The following is a 26488-nucleotide window of genomic DNA, read 5'->3' on the forward strand; positions in this document are numbered from 1 at the left end:
TAATTTTTGTAGTTGTCTGAGGTAAATAAGGCTTTTGGTGTTGTTAACCACGGACTGTCAGGGTTACTTATGATGGTATATATAAGTTAAGTCTGAAATATGAAATAGTTTCCTACGGATATTTTTTTCGGAATTTGAAAAGAATTTTGTTGTGCATGGTCTTTCTAACAGTATAAAGTCTCGGGCCGTGAGAGTTGTACAGGATAGGTTTCGGCCAGATAGTCTTAACGTTTCCCTCTTTATTGATTTATTATTGCATTAGTTTTGTTTTAATAACAACAACGTGTTCAAAACCGTTGTGTTTAACTCAAAGGGTAAAGGTGTGAAATCGTTAGGTTTTACAATACCAATTTCTTTTACCCTAATCCAAAATGAGCTGTGTTATAAAATCCTGCTTTGGCATTTCTAATATTCTGCTGAATTTGATTCCTAAGCCGTTTTTATACAGCCCAATCCAGAATAGACTTATACCGCTTTGCTACTCGAAAAGCAGAATCTCTTCGTTTCTGAAGCCGTTTTTAATCGCCGTTTGATTTTGTGGCAGGATATTAAAAATTTTGCACGAGCTTATGTGGGTTGTTTTTGAAAGAGAGTCAGTCGATGGATGGGAATTTTGGAATCATGTGCTGCTTTTGTGTTACGGGCTTGTGCGCCAGCATCTCCTGTCAGATATTGTTGACTCGTAGGAAACTACTTGTAAGACGTACATGGATACTGAGGTTAGTATTCTTAGCAGGATTTTTCAGAACATTTGCCATCATTCAGAGAAACAAAAAATCAGTCACACTACGTTTCGAGATCTGCAATCTGATCTCTTCTTCAGTTAAATAACTACTCTAATACATAATTACAAACTAGGTTAAAATAAACAAATCATACCAAAGCGTTGTGACTACCAAGTCAGGAATCACAATCACTATGTTGTGTGTCAACTTCACTAACTCTAAAACATGCACTTAATAAAAACTATATACAACACTAATCATTAAAACTGAAATACATAATACAGGTCACAATACGTCTGTATTGTCTACCAACCACCTACGACTGACCATAGGCCAACCGCCAATGGCAATTCTTACGACAGAAACAAGATGGCGGAAATAAAAAGGAAGGGGGACAGGAATGGGCCTTTTTATTATTATTGGTTCATACTAGATTAACTACCTCATGCTATATGAAAGGCCCATTCCTCTCTCCCTTCCTTTTTATTTAATTAAAAGGATTATTATTATCAAATATTGGTTTCGCTTGTCTGTTGTTTCTTGATCATACTAATATGTTGTATTCTTTTGTGTCCTTGATATGTCAAAGTATCAAACAATTTTCATATGATTTCTCTGCTAATGTGAGGTTCATAATCTATTCTGTCATTCCATTTTTTCAATATATTATTGAGAAGTAAAAAGTTCTTTTCATTGGGATGTCTGTTGGATTGGATGTAGTTTGGTGAGGTGTTTTTGGTTTTGAGATTCTGTTTTAGAACCATTTGTCCTGTGTTGTCAGAGATTGTGTTTGTGTGTATGTCACTGAACTCCTTATACACTGAACTGATTTGAATTATATTTTTTGTGTATCTTCTGGTGGATCCGAGAATCGTTTATCTTTACAATGTGCTTCAATTTAAACTGTTTATTAATTAATTTTGTTATTTATCAATTATTGTTGTTGATTTTGTAATATTTTACATCGGATCCAGCAGACTGCACTAGGTCTACGTAGTACAAAGTAAACTGATACTTTAACAGCTACTAACACTCTCAGCTGTAGCTCATCAAAGAGGCAGAAACATTGGTTTACATTTAAATTTTAGAAAAAATATTATATCTTAGTTAAGTGCTTGATCAGTAATGTAATGCAGATTGCAAAGACGAAGTTATAAAATTTTAAATTTAGATCGCACAAATGATCAATAAACCATCGAATGCAATGTAAATACTATTTGTACGCTGTTATAAAAACTATAAGGTAATCGAATATGGGAAAACTGGATCGAAAATTAATTAAAAGAGCCGAAAGAAGATGCTTTATGATTGAAGTTTGTATTCGTTGGTATATATTTTCTTGATCGGGACACAAGGCAAACTCTACAATGGTACTGGAAATATCTTAGACAGAAGTAAATTTAAACAGACGGAATTTGATCACTTATAACGACATTAGTTTATCGAGACTTATTTCTAAGAGGAAGTGTCCTGGATTAATTATCAATGCATAGCAAAAACCACAACAGATAGAGGTATGAAAATTGGTGCATATTACGCCCTTGAGGCTCAGGACTGAATGACTTTTCTCTACGTCATCAGTGCTGGTGATAAAGATGTGAAAATTTCCATAAGAAATGCATTGCAGCAAAGACATTTTTTTTTAACTAAAACAACCTGCCAAAATGTAATAAACTGTTCTATTTAAACATTATAATATCACAGTACATATTTTAAATTAGTTTATGTACCATTTTAAATGTACTGATATTTATAGTCTTGAAAGCATAGAGTGAGCATAAAAAATATGACTTCAAAATTTTCTGTAATCTTTTGGAGCACAGAGGTTATCCAGACAATGAAATGAAAGTTTAGTAAAATATACTTTTAACTGAAATCGTAACTAAAGATTAAGTATGCAGAGCTTGATCAGTAGTGTAATGCAGGAATTAAAGATAATGTTAGTATCTAGCTTTTGCTATAGACTTAAAGGCTTTTATAAAAACTCAACTTAGACGTTTTTCGTAAGAAGTAGGCTTCTCGGACCGTTATAGGCTGTGCGTATTTTCTTACCAACAAAACAAATTCAACTGTGGCATCAAAAATAACTTAGGCCGGATATATATTGCAATGGCCGAAAGTAGACTATTTATTACCGACGAAGTATCAGACCTGTGTATGTATACCTATGTGTGTGTGTGTGTGTGTGTGTGTGTTTTTTAATCGGAGAAACAAGACAAACTCATCTAGAAGTATCTTAGACCGGATTAAACTGCAATGGCTATAGTTATACACTTTTTGACATATTTTATCGATTGCTTCAACTATGATGTAGAAAATATAATTCTTTAAAATCAAAAGTACTCATCTAAATGCAGGGTCTAAAATAAGAGCCATTAGCAATTTTGCTTATTATTTGAAGCTGTTAACCTTGGACACTAACATATCTAAGATAAACTTAATTCCATTCCTAAATTGCACAGAACTCCACTATGCAATATATCATTAATTGCAATTGTTTTCGGATTAAGGATCCCTCCACACTGGCCTAAAATGGTTCAATTGCTACTGGAATTATCGGAGCAATTCAATAAGTTATCATGGAATGTTGGAGGCAAATTCGAATGTTATAAAAACGTTCACTCTACTACTTCAGGATCGCAAAACACTGTTTAAAAAACTTAAATCTAAAATTGATCAGGAGATTGGAATAGCTTTGATTGACTGTCAATTATCTCAGGATTGTCTAGAATGTCATAGAAAAAGAATACATAAATATACTGTCCTGTTTTTATACAGAAAATTGTATGCAAAAACCGCGGGCAACTAATAGTATCGATATAAAAAAAGGAGACCGCTTATCTAACTCTACCCCAAAATTGCAAACACCCTTTTTTGATTGTCCTCTCGACAGAAACTTTTGATGAGGGGATAGCCTTCTAAATGGGTGTTCTCTAAGTTTGTTTTTGAAAAGCCATGTTCTTTTATGCAGATTTATAACTTAGAACTAATAGCGATTCCTTAAAGGGAATCAAGGCGAACATCTTACCCGGGATCTCGTATTGTGATTCCTTCTCGATCTGATGCTCCAAAGTGAGAGAGCTCTGCTGTGGTTATCCCAACTTATATGGGACCAGTGACCGCGCAGGCACAGTAGCGTAAATGTTGATGTTGTTTAGCCAATTTCTCCTGTATGTATTAAATTGGAGACGATGGCCGAGTAACCAGGACAAGGGCGTAGCAGATAGTCGGAAATGTTAGTGGAATGAGGAGCAAGCTATCAGAAGGGGACACAACCTCAGGAAATTGACGCCGACGTGGATGTAACGAGGGTTGGATAAGGTAGTGGAGGGTTGTAGAATGTAGCGGAACAAGTTAAGTCATCAGGAAATTTTACCTGAAACGGATAGAGAACAAGAAAAAAATGTGAACAGATTCTGGGTTTTAAGGAATGATTGAGTCTAAGGGCATTACATTATCATAACTGATTTAGCTGGGAGATCAACAGATGGCAGTCCAGCTCCAGCTACCATTTGGTGAAGGATTAGGCCCTGGTACAAGACCTATATTGCCTAAAAACTGAAATCATAATGTTATTTTACTCATTGTTTCTCTTTCTAGTTTTTTCAAGGAAGTTATTTCTTCGAGTTCCCATGTTTTTTAATCATAAGTATATAAACCGAACATGGCTGACTGGCTACAGTCTTAGTATAGTGACCTCCAGTGAAAGTAGTGTTATATGTGGTAATTACTCAACAAACATTACTTAACTTGTGAACAAACCTTAACTGGAACAACCGTAAGTCTACTCACCAATTAAACTCCACCAAGGAACTTAAATTTACAACAAAAACTTAAGAAAAGTAAAAACTGACCTACTTCACAATGGCAGCATATTAATAACTTTTTATCATTTTTATAAAGAACTTATCAAGAATTCAATAAGTAAAATATTAACTCAATCAAAAACGTTCTTAGTAGTCTCAGTTGTTAATAAAAACTGACAAGTCTAACTTATAATTCAAATGAACCTAAATGACCAATAAGTGACGTCACAAGAATTGGCCAACTCACAAGTGCTGAGAGTCTTCAACTCATCACCACCTGTGACAGTTGCTAGTGTGTCAACTCGGACTGGGAGTATTAACCCACTGCTGCTGAGTCTGCAGTCTCTGACCTCATACACTAGTCAACATTGCTGTATACTACCATCTCACTCTCGATGCTTGTCTAGAGTATTCCACTTGACACGGTACTTGATTAAACCTGACAATCAAATAAAATTATACATTCCTTCTGACACACTTCTACTTTGAAGAACTGACTCTGTTATATGATATAATCTGTCTTGATTCAGACAACACACTCTTATACTAACCCAGTGAATCAGCCAAACACTGCTGGACAAAAAACTGATCGCTTTTTCACACAATCTGACAACATATTTTAATATAATACAGGGAATCTAACAGAAGCAACCAGCCAAAGCTCTCCTAAAAAATTGATTTTTAAATTTCCTATCTGAAGCGACCGGGAAATCTGCAAAAAAATACCTTCTGGTTCAGCCATGTCAACTGAAGAAAAAACTGTACTTGCTGTTGTTTTTGAAAAAGTACAGGGTTACCCTCACTGGCCAGCTCAGATTACAAAACAGAAGTAAGTGGAAAAAGTATAAAATACGATGTCACTTTTCTTGGTGACGATTGTGAAACATCAACAGTAAAGGAATCTGGCAAGCTCAAACTCTTACCTCGCAAGCAGGGAAATTCATGGCAAACTCAAAACTTCTCAAACTGACACTATGAACAATCATTGTGTTGAGGCAGTAAGAGCAAGCCAGAGTAATCTGAATCAGGTTACAGATTTGATTGCTACACTGAAGGAAGAGGAGTCCGACCTGAAAAATTCTTTAGTAATAGCTGCAGAAGCTGGAAAAGCATTGCTAGAAGAAAATCAAAGATCGCAGAATCAATTAGAGGAACTACTTGAAAATAATAAAAAAGTTGCTAAAACATCAGTTTTAGAATGCAGGTTAGCTAGCTCTGAAGCAAAGATTGAAGAACTGGAAGAAGAGTTAGAAAATTACACCAGAAGGCAAGAAGACCACATAAAAAAATCAACAGAAACAGAAGCACAGCTTCCAAATAAAAGAAATACAGCCACGAAATCCAAAATATTTGTGAGGAACATGAAAAACTGCAGGAAAAACACATACGTGAATACGAATCCAAAATATCTATTCTAAATGACACTATTCTGCGTCTAAAAAAAGAGGCTTTAGAAAGAAATCTTATCTCTCAGCAAGAGGCAAAACCAAGTGTCTGCGCATCGACCCAAACTGCATACATTGATGGGCCCCCGATCATGAAGTTCCCAACACTACTAATGGAGCCTGCTCAACTGAAATCCCAGCAAATAAAAATGATGGACATTATTAAAGAGCTGGCTGATAAGCTTCAATATTGTCCTAAACATGACCATAACCAACAAAACGAGACTACACCAATAATTCTAAAAAGAGAGACTCAAGCAAAGGTGAACTACAAAGAAGGTAACCGATCCTCTCTTCCCCATCCCACCTGTGCAAATAAGACACTTCACAGATACAAACAAGACATTTCACAGACACAAGCAAAAAAATAAATTGAGCGTTTCCCTACAAGTCTGTAAAGCTAAAAGAGAACACCATAAAATCCTTGAACCAGTTAAGACAACCATGGTAATCACCGAATCCCAAAACTACCAAATTCACAATCTTAACCCCTTGCCCGACATTCCACCATTGCAGTTAAATCAATCAACATTGTCAATCCTGAGAGCAATGAGAGGACCACCCATGAACGCAAAAATAAGAGACAAGAATAAAAATCTTGAAGCATTTTTTATAAAAACTTTTTACAAGGGACTGATGATCCTGAAACCCTCCTCTACTTCACAGGAAACTCCAGTAGCTCCCCTTACACTCCCAGACAACCAACTCATTCAGCTCAACCCTTTTTAGACCATGTGAACTCAGTAAATAATTGTCTATAACAAAACTCAATACTAGATCTGGAAAGCTAATTTTCTACCACCAAAACATGGATAGAATGGCAAACAAAATTGATCGACTAGAACAGAACACCTGTTACACACTACAAATCCAGATCTAGTAGTACTCACAGAACATGGACTTAAAAAAGGTATAATAGAGCGCGCTAGACTGGCCAACTACACCCTAATCAACTCATATGGCAGAGAAGATCATATTAAAGTAGGAGTTGCCATGTATAAGCACAACCAAACTATGTGCAAAACTGTAAGCTTGGGAGTAGAAGAACACAGCATTGAGATAACACGTGAAGTAACAGCTATTAAATTAAAAGTTGCAAATAAAAAGTGCCTTTAAGATGCCTGATGGGGGTGTACCGACCACCAGGTTCAAATCTTGACTCTTTAATTCAAGTATTGTCTGAACCTTTTGACAGAGTACTTACTCCAGGTGCTGATAAACTCATTATGGGAGACATAAACATTGACAATCTAGACGAGACTTCAAGCTTCAACGGACAACACTAAATGAATTACTAAAGCAATATAACATCCACAGATTAGACCTTCCACCCACCAGAATAACATCAACATCTGTATCCTCAATAGACATGGTATGCACAAACCTACACCAAGATAGAATAACAGTTGAAGTAACTAGTACAGGATTATCACTAGGTCATGCCCAAGGAAGATCATACAGGACAATTTTTGCACACTGGATATGCCAAAACAGACAGGGGGAAATACGTACACTGTGAAAAGACCTATTACCCATAATCTTCTGAGCTTAAAACATCTACTGTCTAAGGAAAATTGGGACCCTGTCAAAAACTCAACAGGGATGGATGAAGCCTACTCTCACTTTGACACTTCACTCCAATTTGCACTTGACTGCCCTAAGATAAAAACACAAGAGAAACGAAAAAAGGGCAAACTAATCAGCCACAGCAGGGAAACTGCAACTCTTAAAGAAGAATTTTTAAAAGCACAAGACAAATATCTTCTAACTGGGTGTGAAATTGACAAACAGACTGCATCAGCACCGGGGGGCGGCCCGTGATATACGCGAACTACGCGGCCGCGGGTGGCGCCGCGAGGAGAGGGGCGCCGTGGGGGCGCTGTGCACGTGCGCCCTGCACTGACTAATGCACCGCTACCCGATACACACGCCCCACCCCTTACGCGAGTGACATGGAACCGTCCGCATGAGTCATATGTCTATTTCTGTTCGCAGTCTGTCTCGCAGTTACGTTACGGTCACTGTAGCGCCGCTTCGCAAGCACCCCTCGCCGTGACAGCTGTCTATCTTACTATTTTATATAATTACATTGATGATGTGCGTTGTACTGTAGTAAGTTGTAAAATTAATGCCGTTTTTAATTAACACGAAATGTCGAGCAAGAAAAAAACATCTGGAGCATTTAACCGCAAAAGAAAGTTGCAGCAATCTAAAGAAGATGAAAAGCAGTGTAAAGCACTGCAAAGGTTTTTAACAAATCCACCATTATGTGCGAGTGCATCAATAAGCGTAGAGACAACCGAATTAGATCATGATGTTGACAATAATTTACCAATAACTGAATCTGAGGTTCTGCCTGGACCGTCAACCAGTCAATTCCATAGTTATCTAGCTACAGAAACACCATTTCCACCATCAAATATTGATTGTGACGATTCTGTAGCCGCCACCAAAGTTGTGGATGATGATTTATTAGTTGATACAGTGATGTCATCGTCATCTTCATCTACGTCTGTTGTTTACGCATAGTCAACAAGTCATTGAAATTGTAAGTTGACTTATTTAAACTTACTTAGCATTTTTAGGATAAATAGGTCCAGCAATAACCTCGGCCAACTTAGTTGGATTATTAATCATGAATATGATATGATTAGGCCTACCGTTTCAATATGGTGGCCGCAAACAAAAAACACACAAATGTTTAAGCCCTTATTTGACTTTTATTTAAACCAATTTTTATTTTATACCACCATAACATAGATAGGTGTAAAAGATGTTTTAAAAATGTTTACTATATTTTAGTTAAACCTAAATAGGAAGGCCTATTTATTATAGACTATAATAAAATATAGATATAAATATTGCATTAAATATTTGAAATCCTGAAAAGGGTAATTTAAACAGAGTTATCACACATCATACATCTCTTGCGATTACACCACGATGCCAACTATAATGTTTTTGTTTTGTCTTCCAGGGAACCGAACAAGGACACAAACACATTACCTGTGATTTCAAATGATTGTGGGAAGTGGCCACCCAAAATAAATGACGAGGTACGGAAAGTGCTTGTTGAACGAGGGCCTCAGCAAGTCACTGACAAAGAGTTTCCTGCGGACAGTAAAGGTAGAAGATTTTCTTCAAATCATTACACAAGGAAGCTGTGCAACGGAGAACAAGTTCACAGAAATTGGGTACTATACTCAATATCGAAAAAATGCAGCATTTTGTTTTCCTTGCAAACTGTTTGGAAACACGAATTCTCTTCTTGCTAGTGACCAAGGGTATTCTGACTGGCAAAACCTACACAAGACTTTTGACCAGTCACGAGAAATCCTCTGATCATGTTAAAAACTGTACGTTTTGGCGTGAGCTCTCTGTACGTTTACGATTAAACAAAACTATTGATGAAGAACATGAAAGACTTATCCATGCTGGAAACTGAACATTGGCACCAAGTCCTGAAACGATTACTGTGTATAGTACAGTTTTTGGGGACACAGGGGTTGGCCTTTCGAGGGGAAAAAGGATGTTCTTTTTGAACGTAACAACGGAAACTTTTTAAAATTGGTAGAAACACATAGCAAAGTTTGATGTTTTTATGGCTGAACATGTGAGAAGGATCAAATCAAAAGAAACACACGTTCATTATTTGAGCAAAAATATCCAGAGCGAGTTCATTCTGTTCTTGTCAGCCAAGATCCAAGATAAAATCTTGCAAGACCTACAGCAAGCCACATATTATTCGATAATATTAGACTGCACTCCTGACGTTAGCCATACTGAGCAAATGACGTTTGTGATAAGATATGTGAAGATTACTGAAAATGAAGATGTGGTAATTAAAGAACATTTTTTAGGTTTTCATTCCTATTAAAGATTCATCAGGTGAAGGTCTCACAGAAGCATTATTGAAAGAAACTAAAGGAACGAGGAATTCCTTTAAAAAACATGAGGGGTCAGGGCTATGATAATGGTTCGGCAATGAAGGGAAAGCATGTTGGAGTTCAGAAGAGGATCCTTGACCCTCCTCTAAATCCTAGAGCATTTTATGTTCCATGTGGAAACCCCCCAACTCCCTGAACTTGGTAATTAACGATGCAGCTCTGTCTTGCAATAGTGCAGTAGACTGTTTCAGCACCATACAAGAAAATATATAACTTTTTTTCTAGTTCTACTCAAAGATGGAGTATTTTGCTGAAAAACGTTTCGAGTCTAACAGTTCAAACCACTCTGCAACACTAGGTGGGAAAGTAGAATTGAGGCATTATTACCCTTGAGGTACCATATTGAAGAAGTATATGATGCATTATATGAAGCTTCTCAAGACAAGAACCTTGATGCATTTGGTAGGACATACTGCCGTAGGACTAGTAAAAAAAACTGCAAAGCTTCAAGTTTCTGTGTTGTATTGTAACTTGGCATGAGATCCTGTATAAAAACAAAACATGGTTAGTAAAACTGATGCAAAAGGTCACAATGATCTTCAAAGTTCAATAGATCTTCTTAAGAGTGTAAAATCATTTTTGGAAACTATGAGATCTGAAGAAGGACTAAACAGCGTCATTACTGATGCAAAAGGAACTTGCAGAAAAAATTGATGTTGCAGGTGACTTTGAAGAAGAAAAAAACAGTTAGACCAAGAAGAGTTAAAAAACAATTTTCTTACGAGATTGAAGATGAAGCTGCAAGTTCTGGTAAAGATTTGTTTAAAGTAAAATTTCTTCTTTGTTGTGCTTGATAGAGCAATATCCTCGTTAAAGGAGAGATTTGAACTGATGGAAAACCATAGTGAAGGTTTTAAATTTCTCTATGATATTGCTAGCTTAGGAAAAGCATGGAGTGAATCAGAGTTAAAAGAAAGCCTGCAAACACCTTGAAAACAGTTTTGAGCGGTGGTGATGGAGATGACAAACCAAAAGAATATGACATTAACGGAGATGAGCTGTTTGATGAGCTTTCAAATCTTTGGACCAATGCTGCCCCCTACAAGTCACCCAGCTGGAGCGTTGTCTTTTATAACCAAACGTGGTTATGTGGATTACTTTTCCAAATAATTTTTGTAGCATTGAGAATCTTGTTAACGCTGCCAGTATCCGTGGCCAGTGGCGAAAAGAAGTTTTTCCAAATTAAAACTGATAAAAACTTACCTACGATCAAATTTGAGCCAAAGAACACTTAACGCCAAAACTACTGTTTGCTTACACTATAAAATTAGCTAGGGCCGGCCCTGATCAGCACTGAAGAAAACATTTGACCAAAAACTTAAGCAGTCAAGACAAGAAGCCAACGCAAGATATGTACACCAAGCAGACAATAAATCCAAAGCTATATGGAGCACCATAAACAGTGAAAGCCAAAGGAAAACTGAGCCTGAAACCACTAAATTAGAAATACACCATGACACAGGATTGCTTACAAATACTGAAAATAGCTAATCGTTTTAATAAGAACTTCTCAGACATAGCAGAAGAAACACTTAAAGCAAATAACATAAACAGTAACCCAGTATCTACTACTTCATTAGTCCAATCAGCCCCAAAAGAAAATCTAACAACACTACATCCAACAACTGCTGATAAGATGAGTAGAGTTTTGAGATCTTTAAGACGCTCAACTTCCGCTGGAACTGATGGGATATAAACTAAGATCCTTAAATATTGTGGAACAGAAATAATAGAGCCCCTGGTAGACATCACAAATATGTCATTGGGAAAAGGCATCTTCCCTTCCAAATTATAAATAGCTAAAGTATATCCAAAACTGAAACAAGGTGACTCCCAAAAAGTTACCAACTACAGACCAATCTCTCTTCTCCCACCAATTTCAAAACTCATTTAAAAAGTCGTACCTATCAGACTAATTGAGTATCTAAAAGACAACAAACTATTGATTGATAAGCAGCTCAGTTTCATTGCTGGAAAATCTACCACCACTGCTATTATTGACCTTGTTGAATATATAATTGACAACTTAGAAATCGGTAACACAATCACCAGTTTATACCTTGACCTTAGTAAGGCATTCTATTGCCTTGGACATGACCTCAGGGGACGAACAAATAGTTGAACTGAAGGAAACAATCTGCAGAATCACAAGATCAGTACAGTCCAAGCCTCTACCAGTAAGAAGAGGCCTCTACCAGTGATACCAGTGATGAGTCAGCGGCCAATCAGTACATACAGGAGAGCGTGTTATTTTATCTGGACGTAGCTGTAGAGCTTTATTTTAGCGTGAATTGTGCTGTTTGCTGTGATAAGTATTTTTTGTGGAGTGTTATTTTGGTGTTTGCCTAGTAAGGTATTGTAGATTTAGCCGATTGTTGTCAATAGTGTTTTATTTATATAAAATGTCGTCGTGCAGTGTGTGCTCGAAGAAACCAGCCATTCAAATAAAAATTAAATGTGAAGACTGCTCACGTGTCTTTCACGGCCAGTGTGTAAAGATGAGTAAAGTGGATACAGACACTTTATTATCTGAGAACGTTACGTGGAGGTGTGAGTCGTGTCAGTCAACAAGACGGAAGAGTATGAGACTGGAGTCACAAGCGGGCGAGCTAAACATCGACGATGTAATGAAGGTTCTGCGTGAGATGAGAGCAGAACAAGCCAAGATCGTTGCTGATTTTAATAAATCGCACGAAGCCCTATACGAGACACTGGAGAAAAATACCGCCGCCGTGAATGCACAAACCTCGAGGATGGAGGAAGTACTGAAATATACGAAGAATTAGCAACTGAAAACAGAATGCTTATAAAGAAGGTTTCTACACTCGAAGTGAGGCTCGAAGAGGCGGGACAGTACTCCTGAGGAAACACCATTATTATTTATCCTGTTAATATTAAGTCTTAAATTTACAATTTGGTATTTTACTGTTATTAGGAACGGCAATAACGTATTATAAGTCGAAATAATTTTCTAAACAATTTTAACAATTTAATATGAATATGTTTTACCCTTGCATTTTTATTTTACGTTTATATCACTGTCATTATAATTGAAAAACACCGTATCAAACAACATTTTAGATGAAAAAGGTAACAATCTAATAATTGTCCATCAGAATATAAGAAACATAAGGGAAAATTTCGACTTATTCATATTAGAAATATTTTCATGCAAAACTTTACCAGATATTATTTTAATTGAAATTTGGAATTATGAACACGAAAAAGATTTATAATTTACTTAATTTTACTATGATTGGCAATTATAACGGACATTACATGGCTAGTGGAGTAATGATTTATATTAGAGTTGAAACTATTGAAGGTGTAAGTGTTTCTTCGGAAAAAATATTGTCTGCGGACATTCTAAAGTTTTCCTTTTTGGCTTTTAAAAAACATTTGTCTGTATCGGCAGTGTATAAATTACATGAATCGAGTGTAGTAAATTTTCTCAATGATGAATTAGAACAATATCTTGACCGTTATTGTAATAAAAAAATAAATTCAAATTTTGTTTATAATTGGGGGACATTAATATTGATATTTTAAAGGATGATTTGAATACAGATAATTATAAAATTTTATTGTCAAATTATGGGTTTGAATCTGTTATAAATGAACCCACAAGAACAGCCCGTAGTGCGGATGACTTGCACATCGTTTCAAGCGAATATTGGGTGATGTGAATAAAGCCTAGCAATTGCTTTTGCTAGGTATTTCTTAAACAAAAGGTTCATTTCATGTGAATAAAAGTATAGTAAAAGCTTGTACTATAAACAATTGCTAGTCTCTAGCAATTGGTAAACTGGTTAGCAATTGCTACTAGTTTCAGCAAATGGATGTGAATAAAACTCACCTTTTGCTTAAATATTATAGCATTTACTACAAAATTATCAAGCATACCCCCTCACATGCTAGAAAGCTGTTTTTTTATTTTCGTAAACAGAAAAATTACCGTGAGCGTGTTGAGTGTGATGTAGACAGGTACAAGGAGTTGTATCGCTTTACAGAAAATAATGTTGAGTGGCTAGCAGACCATTTCTTGGGTGAGTACTCAGAAACTAGAGGGAAAGCTTTGTCATCTAAACAGAGGATGATGGTTTTCTTCGATTTTTGGGAGATCCGGGTTTTCAAAATGGTATTGCAGAGGACCTAGGTATCAGTAGATCAAAAGTGACAAAAACAATACCCTTTGTTCTAAAAAAAGTAGTGGATAAATCTAAGGAGTGGGTAATATTTCCTACTGGCAGGAAAATCGAAGAGGCAAAAGTAGAATGGGCGAGGCTTTTCAACTTTCCAACTGCGTTTGCCGCTATTGACTGTACACATATTCCTATTTTGAAACCAACTTTGTTTGGAGATGATTATGTTAACAGGAAGGGTGTAACCACTATAAATGTTCAAGCAACTTGCAATGCACAAGAAATATTTACCAGTATCGATGCACAGTGGCCTGGTTCTGTCCACGACAGCAGAATTTTAAGAAATTCGTCAATTTTTGATGTCATGAACAGAGCACAGGAAAATGCAATTATATTAGGTGATATTGGTTATGGAATAAGTCCATGGTTAATGACCCCCTATGAAAATCCAACGTCACAACAAGAAAAAGCTTACAACAAATTACATGCTAAAGAAAGAGTAACAATTGAGAGATGCTTTGGCCAGTTAATAAAAGGTGTTCCATCCTTCAAAATCCTATTCGTGTAGCATTGGATAAAGTTCCTTCAATAGTTTTAGCATGTGCAACTCTGCACAACATAGCAAAATATTTAAAAGATGACTTACTTTGGGATGACTCTGAATTGGAAGAATATGACGATAATGGTGCTGGTGCATTTGAAGGAGTGCCTGAAAATGAAGCCGCCAGAAGGAGATTTGGTAAAAAAAAAAAAAAATAAAAAAAAATAAACGAGATGAGTTGAAAAATGTAATTAGTAATAACAATAAACTTATATTGACTTTTGTACATGAGTTGTAAATAAAAAGATTTAGTGAGTGTAACAGTTCACATCTAACAAATCCTTTCCTTTAAAAAAAATCACAGTTATGTTCACAACTTTATATTAAACAAAACCACAATTAATAGATGAACTTATATAATACTCTCTGAATGTAATTGTAAAGAACATAAAAAACACTTTTTTAGCCTAATTTACACAGTATGTACTTTCGCTTACAGGTTAAAGTATATATTCAGCATCATGGACCACGTTTGTCTGCTGATCTTCGTCTTGTTTCAGTTTTGCTATGACATTTTCTTTTTCCTTCTGCATCCGAATTAACTGCAGTTGTTCTAATAACACCAGTCGTTGTAAGTCTGCATTTCCCAAATTCTTGGTATCTTCTGTTTCAAAAAGCTGTAGTTGAACCTTTTGCCTCTTGCCACTAGTAGAACCGCAAGGTGTTGACAATTGTTCGACACAGGTAGCACTTGCAGACGCGCTTGAAGATTGTGCATTATCATTAGGGGTTCCTGCACTTTGGGCTCCAGGAACCTTCGTAAATGTTGGGTTTTTATCAACTTCTAATAACATCAGCAGCTTTTTTCCCAATCTTTTAAAACAATTTTTTTATTACCTGTAGCGTTTCTATAATTTTTCTTCTTAAGGTCCCCTTTTAGATTGTGTATTTTCTTTTGTAGTTTTTTTATTGTTATCTCTTTGCCAAATACCTTCCCATATTCCATAATCATTTTCGAATAAGCTTGTTCTTTTTGTTTTTTAATTTGGGGTACCTGAGACTTATTTAATACAATAGGGCGGACCTGCGGACCTGCGGCTGCTGCTACACTCGTGCGTTGACTCTCTCAATACTGCATGTGATTGCCAGCTGATAGAGAGGGTGGACCAGTACAAGTATCTCGGTGTAATTATTGATGCAAAACTCAAGTGGGAACCTCACGTTAATTGTATAAAGTCCAAATTAAGGAAATTAATTTATATATTTCGTCAATTAGGCCAAATTCTATATTATAATGAGTTAAAAACAGTTTACTTTGCGTATGTACAGTCCATTTTACAATACGGTATCATCGCATGGGGAGGGGCCTATAAAACTACATTAGAACCATTAAATGTTATTCAAAAATCAATAATAAAAGCAGCTTTTAATAAACAAAGACAATATTCATCTACTCTGTTATTTATGGAGACTGATATTTTTACAATTAGGCAGTTATTTATTAGGACTGTACTGGTCTACACCTACTCTCATAAAGATGCCGTCCTCACCCCTATTGTTCACAGTTACCCTACAAGAAACGCTGTGAGTGTGGGCTTGCAGGTCCCTTTAATTAAACTGTCTATTAACCTCACTAACGCATACTATGTCGCCAACACACTGTACAGACACTTGCCTTCTGTGATAAGGGACCTGCAGGACGAGCCTGTTAGTGGCTTCAAGCGGCTGGTCACTGCCTGGCTTCGTATGATCGGTCCGGACGGTGCTGAGGCCCTCCTCTCCCCCACTTACCGTTACCAATGAAAACAACGAAATCATTGCTTATTACTAACTTTACCGATACAGTCATTAACTTCCACTCATCACTGTCATCCGTGCGTCATCGTCTCTGAGATAATGTATTTTTTGTTTGTCCATCTTCATTTGTTTTTACCGTGTTTGATTTAAATGCGTGCTAAGATAGCATATTCTAGTATTTTTGTGTGATTCTGATTAAATGTTATACTTTAAATTATGTATAGACTGTCAAGTTTTTATTTTTTTATTTTTTAGTTAAAGTTTCCTTTAGTTCATTTCTGTTTTTATTTATTTATTTTTCATTAACATATAGCATTTCTTATTTTATTATTAATACTTTGTACATTCTAGATTTGAACTGGACAGCACGCACAGACTTTGTTCTATGTGCTGTCAATTTTCATGCATTAACATGTACAAGTGTTGGAAATTTGTTTTTGAAAATAAAATTTATTTGAGTTTGAGTTTACTGATAAGCTCTACAAACTGGTAATTAGCACAGAATTCTTCCTCACCGCCAAAAACATCACTCTCAGATGAACTCATAATTACAATTACAGATACAGGTAAACTGTATGAAGACCAGACCACAAATGACAAACTGACTGACAAAACACAAGATAAAACCAGGAATTCCCAACAGGAAAAAACAAGCAGTTGCTATTTAAGGCCAGCATTTGCTGTCTAGCATAAGCAAAAGATTATTTACCTCAACCCTAGTAATTGCTAATAGCATTTGATTTTTCTTTTAGCAATTGCTATTGCTTTTACTAAATGCTTTAAGCAATAACTAAGTTTTTATTCACATCACCCATTGGATAAGAGCAGATTGTGTGTCTTGGTGAGCGTGGTGGAAGCGGGTATAACCGACCACAGCCTGTGTGTGGTGCGCGTGCAGGGGCAGGCCGGACCTGTCGAGACCAAGTCCAAGTCCAAGTCTGTACGATTGTGGAGGGGTGTCCTCCACGTCTAGTTGGGCTTCTGCCGTTGTCTGGCTTTTACCCAATGACTAATAGCCCGCGTCCGCTGCCACCGAAGCGGCCGTGGCACGTCGCATTGACTATCCGCTGTTGCACGGCTGGCTTGAAAATGCGGATTGGACAGCTGTTTACAACTGCATTTACGCGTCTCTTGCTTATGACATTTTTGTAAACGTTTTTAAAATGTATGTCGAACAATGTTATATTAAAACAACACACATAAATAAGGGAATGAAAAACATTAAACCGTGGGTGACAGACAAACTAATTAAGAGGGCCAAACTTAAACAATATTTATTTGAAATAGCTAAACGGAATCCAAACAATGAAACATTAAGACAAAATTTTATACTGTACAGAAATATTCTGCAGTTTGATATAGATAAAACAAAACAAAAACTTATTACAGAAAATTGTTCCAAAATTGCAAAGGTGACAGTAAAGCAACATGGAAAGTTGTAAATGAAGTTACCGGGCAAGCGGCTAAAGGGAGAGAAACATATGCGCTGGAAATAAATAATGTTATGGAATGAGATCCTTTCATTATAGCCAATGAGTTTAATTGATATTTTATGGGAGTTGTTAGAGATTTGATTTCTTTAGAGGAAAACTATGTTGATACCTTTCCTCAAAATATTGTACATTTTTTAAGAAAAAAATAGAGTTATCGTCTATGTTCTTTGAACCTGTTTCAATGTATGAGCTGGAAAAGATTGTAAATTCATTGAAAAATAATAAATCTCCCAGAATTGATGGTTTAAGTACTAACCTAATTAAAAACACGTTTTCATAAATTTCAAATGTTCTTTTATTTTAAATAAATTTAAGTTTAACAAGTGGCATTTTTCCAAATCAATTGAAGGAAGCAGTTGTGGTGCCTTTACATAAAAAAGGTCCTAGTGCCAAGTACAGAAACCATAGGCCTGTGTCTCTTCTCCAAAATATTTGAAAAGGTAGTTAAGCAGAGACTGGTTAAATAAATATCTTTCAAAAACTGAGTTTTTTTTAAGTAAAAATCAATTTGGGTTCAGAAATGGGTGTGGTACGGAATATGCTTTGTTACATTTTATGAGCAAGGTAGAGCATGGGATGAATGATAATAAAAAAGTAAGTGGGATATTTTTGGATATAAAGAAAGCATTCGATACGGTAAATCATGAAATTAAATAAAATGTATAATTGTGGAATTAGAGGTGTTGTGTACGACTGGTTTTGCAGCTATTTAAAATAGAGAAAACAGAGGCTTAGAATAAATGGACTTTTGAGTGATTTTGGGGAAATTGAGCACAGAGTCCCACAGGGATTGGTTTTGGGCCCGATTTTGTTTTTGATTTACATAAATGATCTTTGCAATGCTAAGTTCAAAGGATATGTTACATTATTTGCTGATGACACTGCCTTGTGTTATATTGAAAATAGTCGTGTTGATGTAGAGCAGCATATCAATTTCGATCTGATATTGTTGAGGCGGTGGTTCCAAGTTAATAAGATGGTGCTCAGTCCAGAGAAAACAAATTATATAAATTTTAGCCTAAGGGGAGAAAAAACAACTCAAAATCCGTTCGTGTCCAGATGTTTAAACTGCTTAGAGGTTCCAATGTTTTGTGATGATTTTTGTTTCAAAATTAGGGAGGTGGATACTATTAAGTATCTGGGAATCGCATTAGGTAAGGAACTAAATTGGAAACCACATATAGCATTTTTGAAGGGAAAATTTATGACTCAATTTCGTATTTATAATTTTCTTAGACAATTATGCCCATCAGACGTACTTTGTACATTTACTTTTCTTTAATTCATAGTAGGCTTAATTATGCTCTCTCCTGCTGGGGCGGAACTTATATCACAAATTTAGGAACATTAATAACAATACAAAAGATTTTTATAAGACTAATGACCAAAGCTAATTTTAGGGAATATTCTTATCCCTTATTTGTAAGCATGAACATATTAACCCTTCGTTATATGTACATAATAAAGTATTAAAATTGTTTTATATTAGAAGTGGTAATGCTCTGAAAAATGTAAATAAAGCAGAAATGAGATTAAGAAATGCAAATAATTTTTGTATACCAAAGACTCAAAAAACACATTTTACAACATTTTTTTTATAGCTTTGAGGACATATAATGTATTGCCAGAATTAGTAAAAAATAGTAGGAACATAAATATATTATCTAAAAAAATTAGAGTATGGTTGATCGGTCAAAATGATATTGAGTATATGTTTAAGATAATAAATTAGTGTATGGTTAGTCTTGTCTGCTAAGTTATAATAATATTTAAATAGACACGTTAGAGCATTATAAAATAATTATTTATAATATAATATTTAATGTTACAGGTATAAAGCCTAATATTTTAATTGTAAATCATGCATGAATCCTTTTTATTTAATACAGCACAATAGTTATAGTAAATTTAAGCTTTGAAATGTAATAGTACATTATTTGCTACATAAGTTACAATAACTCATTTTTATCATTTCATTCTTGCTCGTTTCCGCTATTTTTTACTCTTTTTGTATAAGTATCCCCAACACAGGCACAGCCTTATTGGGTACCTAAATTTCCCTTATTGTGTAAATTTATTGGCCTAATTATTAGTTTAAAAAAAGAAAGAACAACCTAAAAGGATGTAACCTACTTTTTATATTTTATTACTCTAAGTACATAAATTAGAAATAAAATAAGTAGAAAACTTTTTTTGTATTTGTTATTTACTGCTATTGTAAATACGTTATGTCATAGTATTATTTATTACTAAGCACAGGTAATAATATTTGTTTGCAATATTCAGTTTGTTATTTTGGGGAAATAAATGATTTATTATTATTAGAAGAGGAGTTCCGCAAGGCAGACAGTTCTCAGACCAGTTTTGTTCATCATGTTTGTAAATGACTTTCCTCAACATTTAAGAGAATACTGTAACATGATAATGTATGCAGATGATACTGTACTGCTTTCAGCCAATGGGAATACTGAACAACTAGAAATTGACACTAATATAGCTTTCAGCATGGCCCAGCAATACACAGTTAAAAGTGATCGTTTTAAATGAGAAAAAAAAAAAAACAAAACAAATGTCACTAGGCACTTATATCTAACCTACCAGGCCTCCAAGCAGCCAAAAAAATTAAACACTTGGGTATTACAATCAATGATAATATGTACTGGAAAAATCACATAAATAGTCTTTGCCTAAAGCTTAGCTCAGCACTGTTTACATTAAAGAGAATAAAGGCAACCAATACTCATGAGGCCACTAGAATTGCATACCATGCATTATTTGAATGCCATCTACGCTACGGAATAACTGTTTGGGGAAGTTCTTCTGAAGGTAGTTTTCACAGAGAGCTCTTATTTTGCAGAAAAAACGCAGTTAGAATAATGGCAGGACTGGACCTAGAGAGAGATGCAGAAACATTTACAAAGACTGGAAACTAGTTACAGTAGCTTCAATTTACATACTGGGAACCATCCTGTACTCCATAACAAAAGACCCTCCGAAACAAAGCCACCTGCACAACCATTACACCAGGCAAGCAAAAGATTATTCACTAGCAGTCCATAGAACAGTCTTATTTGAAAAAAATAACATATATGCCGGATTGAAACTGTTCAACAAACTACCACTAAATCCGAAAGAATATCTGAAGGTCCACAATCCAAGAGCCATGAAGAAGACCCTTCAGACAAGTAGCTACATGACAAGGCTTTCTACACACTGGACGAGTTCTTATCATATAATGATGAACCTGACTGACTAAAGAATTTTGTTAACGACACTGTAACATATCTTAGTGATATTGTTAAATAAGAATATTGCCTATTGTCTAAAGTCTGTACTATGAAAAGGGGCAGAAAAGGTAATGTTTGTGCAGTGCATTGTTGTCTAGGACAAAGAATGTGAGGATATCTCTACTATATATTAAACCTTACAGGTTGTCCGGGAGGCACCTGACGTACAAGGTATTTCAGGATGTCACAATGGGAGATTGGAGCCACTTCTTGCCGAGATCCCATGGTATAGCCTCCCAGAGAGTGGATAGTTGGCACTATCTTAGCTATGCCATGTTGGACGAAGGGGATACTATAAACTCACCAACTTTGTGATTTTCCTTACATTTGATTAGTAGATCTAGGTACATGTTCGATGCAAGTCTGTGCATTAATTGAAAAAAGTGACAGGTTCAATTATTTTTTGTTGTTGATGCATGTAACAAGCCGGAGTTTACCTAGCATTAGAATTAACTCTACAGACTACAGTAATTGAGATAACATAGTTAATGATATTCAGAGGTATATTCAGCTTTTTCACTGAGTGCCTTCATTGAATTTTTATAGCAGTTTCGATGTTTCAACAAAATTATGTTAGTGATATTAAACTGAAAGGAACACCACCTTTCTCCCACATATAATTTACTTATTGTTTATTATAAGATGCTATAAGCTCTAAATATTTCTATTTTATATGGCCTAAAAAAGGTTCCTTTGACACAAAAAACAAAACAACATATATTTTTTAAATGGTTTTAATACAGAAATATATTTACAAAGAGTAAAATGTAGATCATTGTACTCGTACAATATATAAATAAACATTTTAGACTAACCAATAAATTTAATGGCTACATTGTAAAAAAAGTATTACAATACACACTACTTTACTACACACTTAAATTTGGAACCCTAACCGTTTTCAATAATGAGTTAAAATTTCACGTTTCTTTATCCTTGGTTGTGTTAAAACAATCATTAGAAATTCATAACTTTTGACATACATGTTATGATATGATATATAAAACAGTTTTTTTTACATATAAGCATGTAATGAAGAAAAGTTACATGTTTTTAGAAATAATGCAATAGAATTTTTAGTAAAGTAATTTATTCTCAACCTATCTAAAATACTGTACCTTTACCTGATATTTTACTAAACTTATATTAATGTTTAAGAAACTAGCCAATTCCATGAATTTTAATGGCTTTACTTGCTTTCACTTATATGTCTTAAGATTACTATTACTACAAGCAGAGAAAATATTTAGCGAATTTAATGTTTCTTCGATAATACTTAAACTGCTTTGAACTCAATTACAAAATAAATATGTATTGATATTTGGTTTAAAACATAAAATACAGTAGCAATGAATTACTTACTTTAGTGTGCTGATTAACTAATCTGAGTTTGTGCTAACCTATTCAAGGAACTATAAAACACTTACATATACGTATCAACATAAAACAAACAATTTAGAAATGTTATTTTAGTGGTTAAATCATTTCTTTTGATTGTTAAAATTAACTATTATATTTTTAAAACAAATCACATAAACAATACAGATGCTATAAAACACAGCCTTCAATCTGGGATTCAGATTTGTTATCATCCTAAATCATATTGTTGAGTATATATGGTGTTTATCTGAAACATTAAAGAGTTGTTTTAAAAATAATATTTGACAATATAATTAATCTAAAAATAACTAATATAAGCAAATTTAAAGAAATCAGAAATTCATTGTCACATAACATTACATAATGTAGTAGATAAAATATATTTAAATAACAACAAATTTCAATTTACAAGTTGGATTTTAAATACATCCTACTTTTACCTGTATTTTCATTTCTATATATAAGTAGGATGTATTTAAAATCCAACTTGTAAATTGAAATTTGTTGTTATTTAAATATATTTTATCTACTACATTATGTAATGTTATGTGACAATGAATTTCTGATTTCTTTAAATATATATATATATTGGTACTGAATGCCTACCAATCACTGATGTCTAGTAAACAGTTAATTTTAAAATTTAGTGAACAATTTAATCTGCAACATGGAAACTAACTTTACTATGTTAGAACTAATTAATTTACTTAATTTTTCAAATTTAAATGTATTTTATACCAGATGTCTTAAAGTTTCTCCCCCCCCCTTATTAACTTCCTTATGAATAGAGATGGAGTGATTTACTTTGGAAGATGTGTTTATGACCAAATGAGGAGTTTTTTGATATCTAAAAATGTTTGATCATCTCAAAATGGGGTATTTAGGGGGTAAGTCAAAATTTAAAAATAGGAACCTCTACCTTATTTTAAAGGTATTTAAAAAATAACAACAATTGCACAAACTAGAGGTCCCTAATGTTACTTTCTCAAATTCGGTGACCAATTAAAGATTAGATGGTTTTATATAACCCCCACAATTTAAGTTACAAATTATTGTAAGGCAGATAAAGCATTCATTCAGTAGTTATTTTGAGAATTTACGACACCAAATCATAAAACAAGTTACTACAAGAATCAACAAACATCAACAACTGTAAATAACATAGCATTTATTAAGTTTGGTTTTGTCTGACAGAAGCCCATTAGGTAGTCCTGGGAATACCAATGGTTGGTTTTGCCATGTTATTTCTTATTGGAGACACAGTAACTGGACTGAATGTGTTTAGCTAGCTAACTAGTAAGTTATTACACTAAAAGTTGCTTTTAAATTTGAAACCAGAATAAAATAATTTAGAACCAAAGTGTTTACGTATGTGAATGATTTATTTTTATACTGTTCTCTGTAGTTAATATAGTTAGATGATTGTTATTTCTAATTTGGAACTATGGTCCAAAAACTGTAATAAATTATGTTCTTAGTTATAACGCTGAAGACTAAATATTCTAAAAAAAGTTTTAGTCTACCACAGAAAAAATTACAAAACCAAACATGACATTTATGTGTGACGTTCTAGCAAAATGGCCTTTTATACTTACCTTATTCTGGGGCACATTACAATTTAGAAGAAATAATGGAAAACTAAGAGAAAACTTTCTGAATGGTTCTTATTGTTATAGTATAATAAATTTTTAAACAAAATTAATTGAAGTTTGAAGAAAATTTTCTTATGAAATTTTTTTAAAAATATTTATAATCAAAAAGTACTTATTTAGTGTATAGAGCAGCAGCAGCTGTTTAGTTCTGTAAACATTCATCTAACACCATTAACATCGAGAAAGCTTCCTTATTGGTGAATAGCATATTTGACAACAGTACACGTCTTCACGGGCATGGCACAATACTGACTGACTAACTAAAAGAAATCAAATCTCATAAGAAATGATAATCATTTCTCCCAAATCCGTTAAAAAATGTTCAGTATTTCTTAAGATAAGCTTGTCAATACCTGTAGAAAGTAAATAAACGTACACACATGTGTTTAGATTAATTAAAAACAATTTAAAACATAGCTGCCATTGCTATTTGGTTTGTTATAAAGACCTCCATTACAGGTATCCATTAATAGTAAAATATAATAAAAATTTAAATTTGAGAGGAATTTGCACTTTTAGTGTATGGTACCTCTTATTATGCAGAAAGAGTTTTAAAACAAGGAGTTGACACTTGTGAATACCTTAAGGCAAAGGTAGAATAACACAACTGCGTACTAAATACAATAAAATATCATGAAAATTAGTATTTTGGTGCCATTTCTCAACCATCGAAGATAAAGCCAAACTTTAAATAAAAAAATTTAGTTTTAAATATCTTAAATTTGAACAATTTAAAAAAGTGGAGACATGCTAAAAAGTAACAAATGTAAAAACACAAAAAAACGGCAAAATATTTTTTGAAAGAGTACTTCTTTAGTAACTTCAGATCTGCTAAAATGTTTAACGCGGTAACAGTAAAAAAAACCAAAAACTATGAAACCATAAAACTTGACATTTTGGGCTATCCAGTATACAAGAAGCGAAATAAATTAAACCTTTTTATCAAAATGATCAGTGAACTAAGACCTTTAAAATGAATTACTCTACCTACTGTTACATTTGGAAATCTATAAAAAAATTATCACTCCCCCCCAAAAGTGCCATTTTGGGGTATTTTTGGGTGTCAACAATTATTTTCTTTGGGGTTGAAGTATGGTGGTTTTTGTTACATTGAAAACAAACTAATATTCATAGACTGTAGAGCAATATCAGCACAAAAAATTGGAAAATTATAAAATATTTCATATAGAAACATTCTTTATTAAGTATTCAGGTTGTTTCATTGTATGTATTGATTGTAACATATTTTTACACATCCTAGAAAAAACTGGTACATAGTAAACTAAAAGTAAACTTCTTGACATAGGTTCTTAATTTCTTGCCAGTTCTTTAATGGTAAGTTACTTGTACGAGAACTGTTCCATATTGAATCCCCAGTATACAGGGTTTATCCGGAAAGTAATAGGACTGAGTCGATTAAAAAAAAATTACTTAGCAAATCGTTACAATTTTTTAAAAACTTTCAAAATAGGCTCCTTCTGCGTCGATGGAGCGCTGCCAGCGCGATTTCCAAGCATTGAAGGCGTCACAGAAGGCATTCTCCGGAATAGCCTTGAGAGCCGCGGTGTAAGCTGCTTGGATCCTCTCTGTCGTCTCAAAATGCTTGCCTTTTCAGGCGAGGAAACAAAAAAAGTCAGGGGGGGGGGGCACATCTGGGCTGTAGCGCGGCTGTGGAAGAGTTGTTGATGCCGGTCTTGGTCAGGTAGCTGTTCACAAGAATGGCGGTGTGAGCCGCAATTTCTGGTCGCCAGTGAGCACTTTTGGGACCATCTTCGCACACACTTTGCGCATGTTCAAATGCTCCGTCACAATTTTATGAACCACAGATTTCGGTAAATGTAACATCTGGGCAATTAAACGATTACTTAGTCGACGGTCTCAGTTCAAAACTTTGCGCACACGAGCCACATTGTCGGTGTTTGTCGAAGTCGTAGGTCTTCCAGCACGGTCTTCATCAGTGACCTCTTCCCGGTCCTCCAAAAAGGCTTGGTGCCACCGAAACACACCACTTCTTCCTAAAGCAACATCTGGGTAAGCCTGCTTGATGATATCAAATGTCTCTGTCGCAGATGTACCAAGTTTCGCACTGAAACTAATCGTGTACCTCTTCTCTAACGAACGCTGCATTTTCAGCTTGCACCACTCACAGAAACACGTCACGTGAAAATACCTGTCCTGACTCTTCAGGTGCTCGGAGACAACTGACCAGCCGCTTGTCGTTAGCTAGAAACGCCCTCTACCGAATCCAGTCGGTGCGCGCCCGCTCCGAAATA

General features: G+C 34.7%; 1 protein-coding gene across 1 annotated transcript in view; it reads right to left on the reverse strand.

The window, feature by feature from the left end:
* Window positions 1–21901: 21901 nt before the first annotated feature.
* Window positions 21902–26488, reverse strand: part of LOC124359900 (transcriptional regulator ATRX homolog) — a 59177-nt gene continuing 54590 nt past the window's right edge. Inside the window, 1 exon segment of the mRNA XM_046813030.1 lies at window positions 21902–22810. The gene's annotated coding sequence lies outside the window, so the exon portion shown is untranslated.

The sequence above is a fragment of the Homalodisca vitripennis genome, chromosome 4, assembly GCF_021130785.1.
Source record: "Homalodisca vitripennis isolate AUS2020 chromosome 4, UT_GWSS_2.1, whole genome shotgun sequence".
Lineage (NCBI taxonomy): Eukaryota > Metazoa > Arthropoda > Insecta > Hemiptera > Cicadellidae > Homalodisca > Homalodisca vitripennis.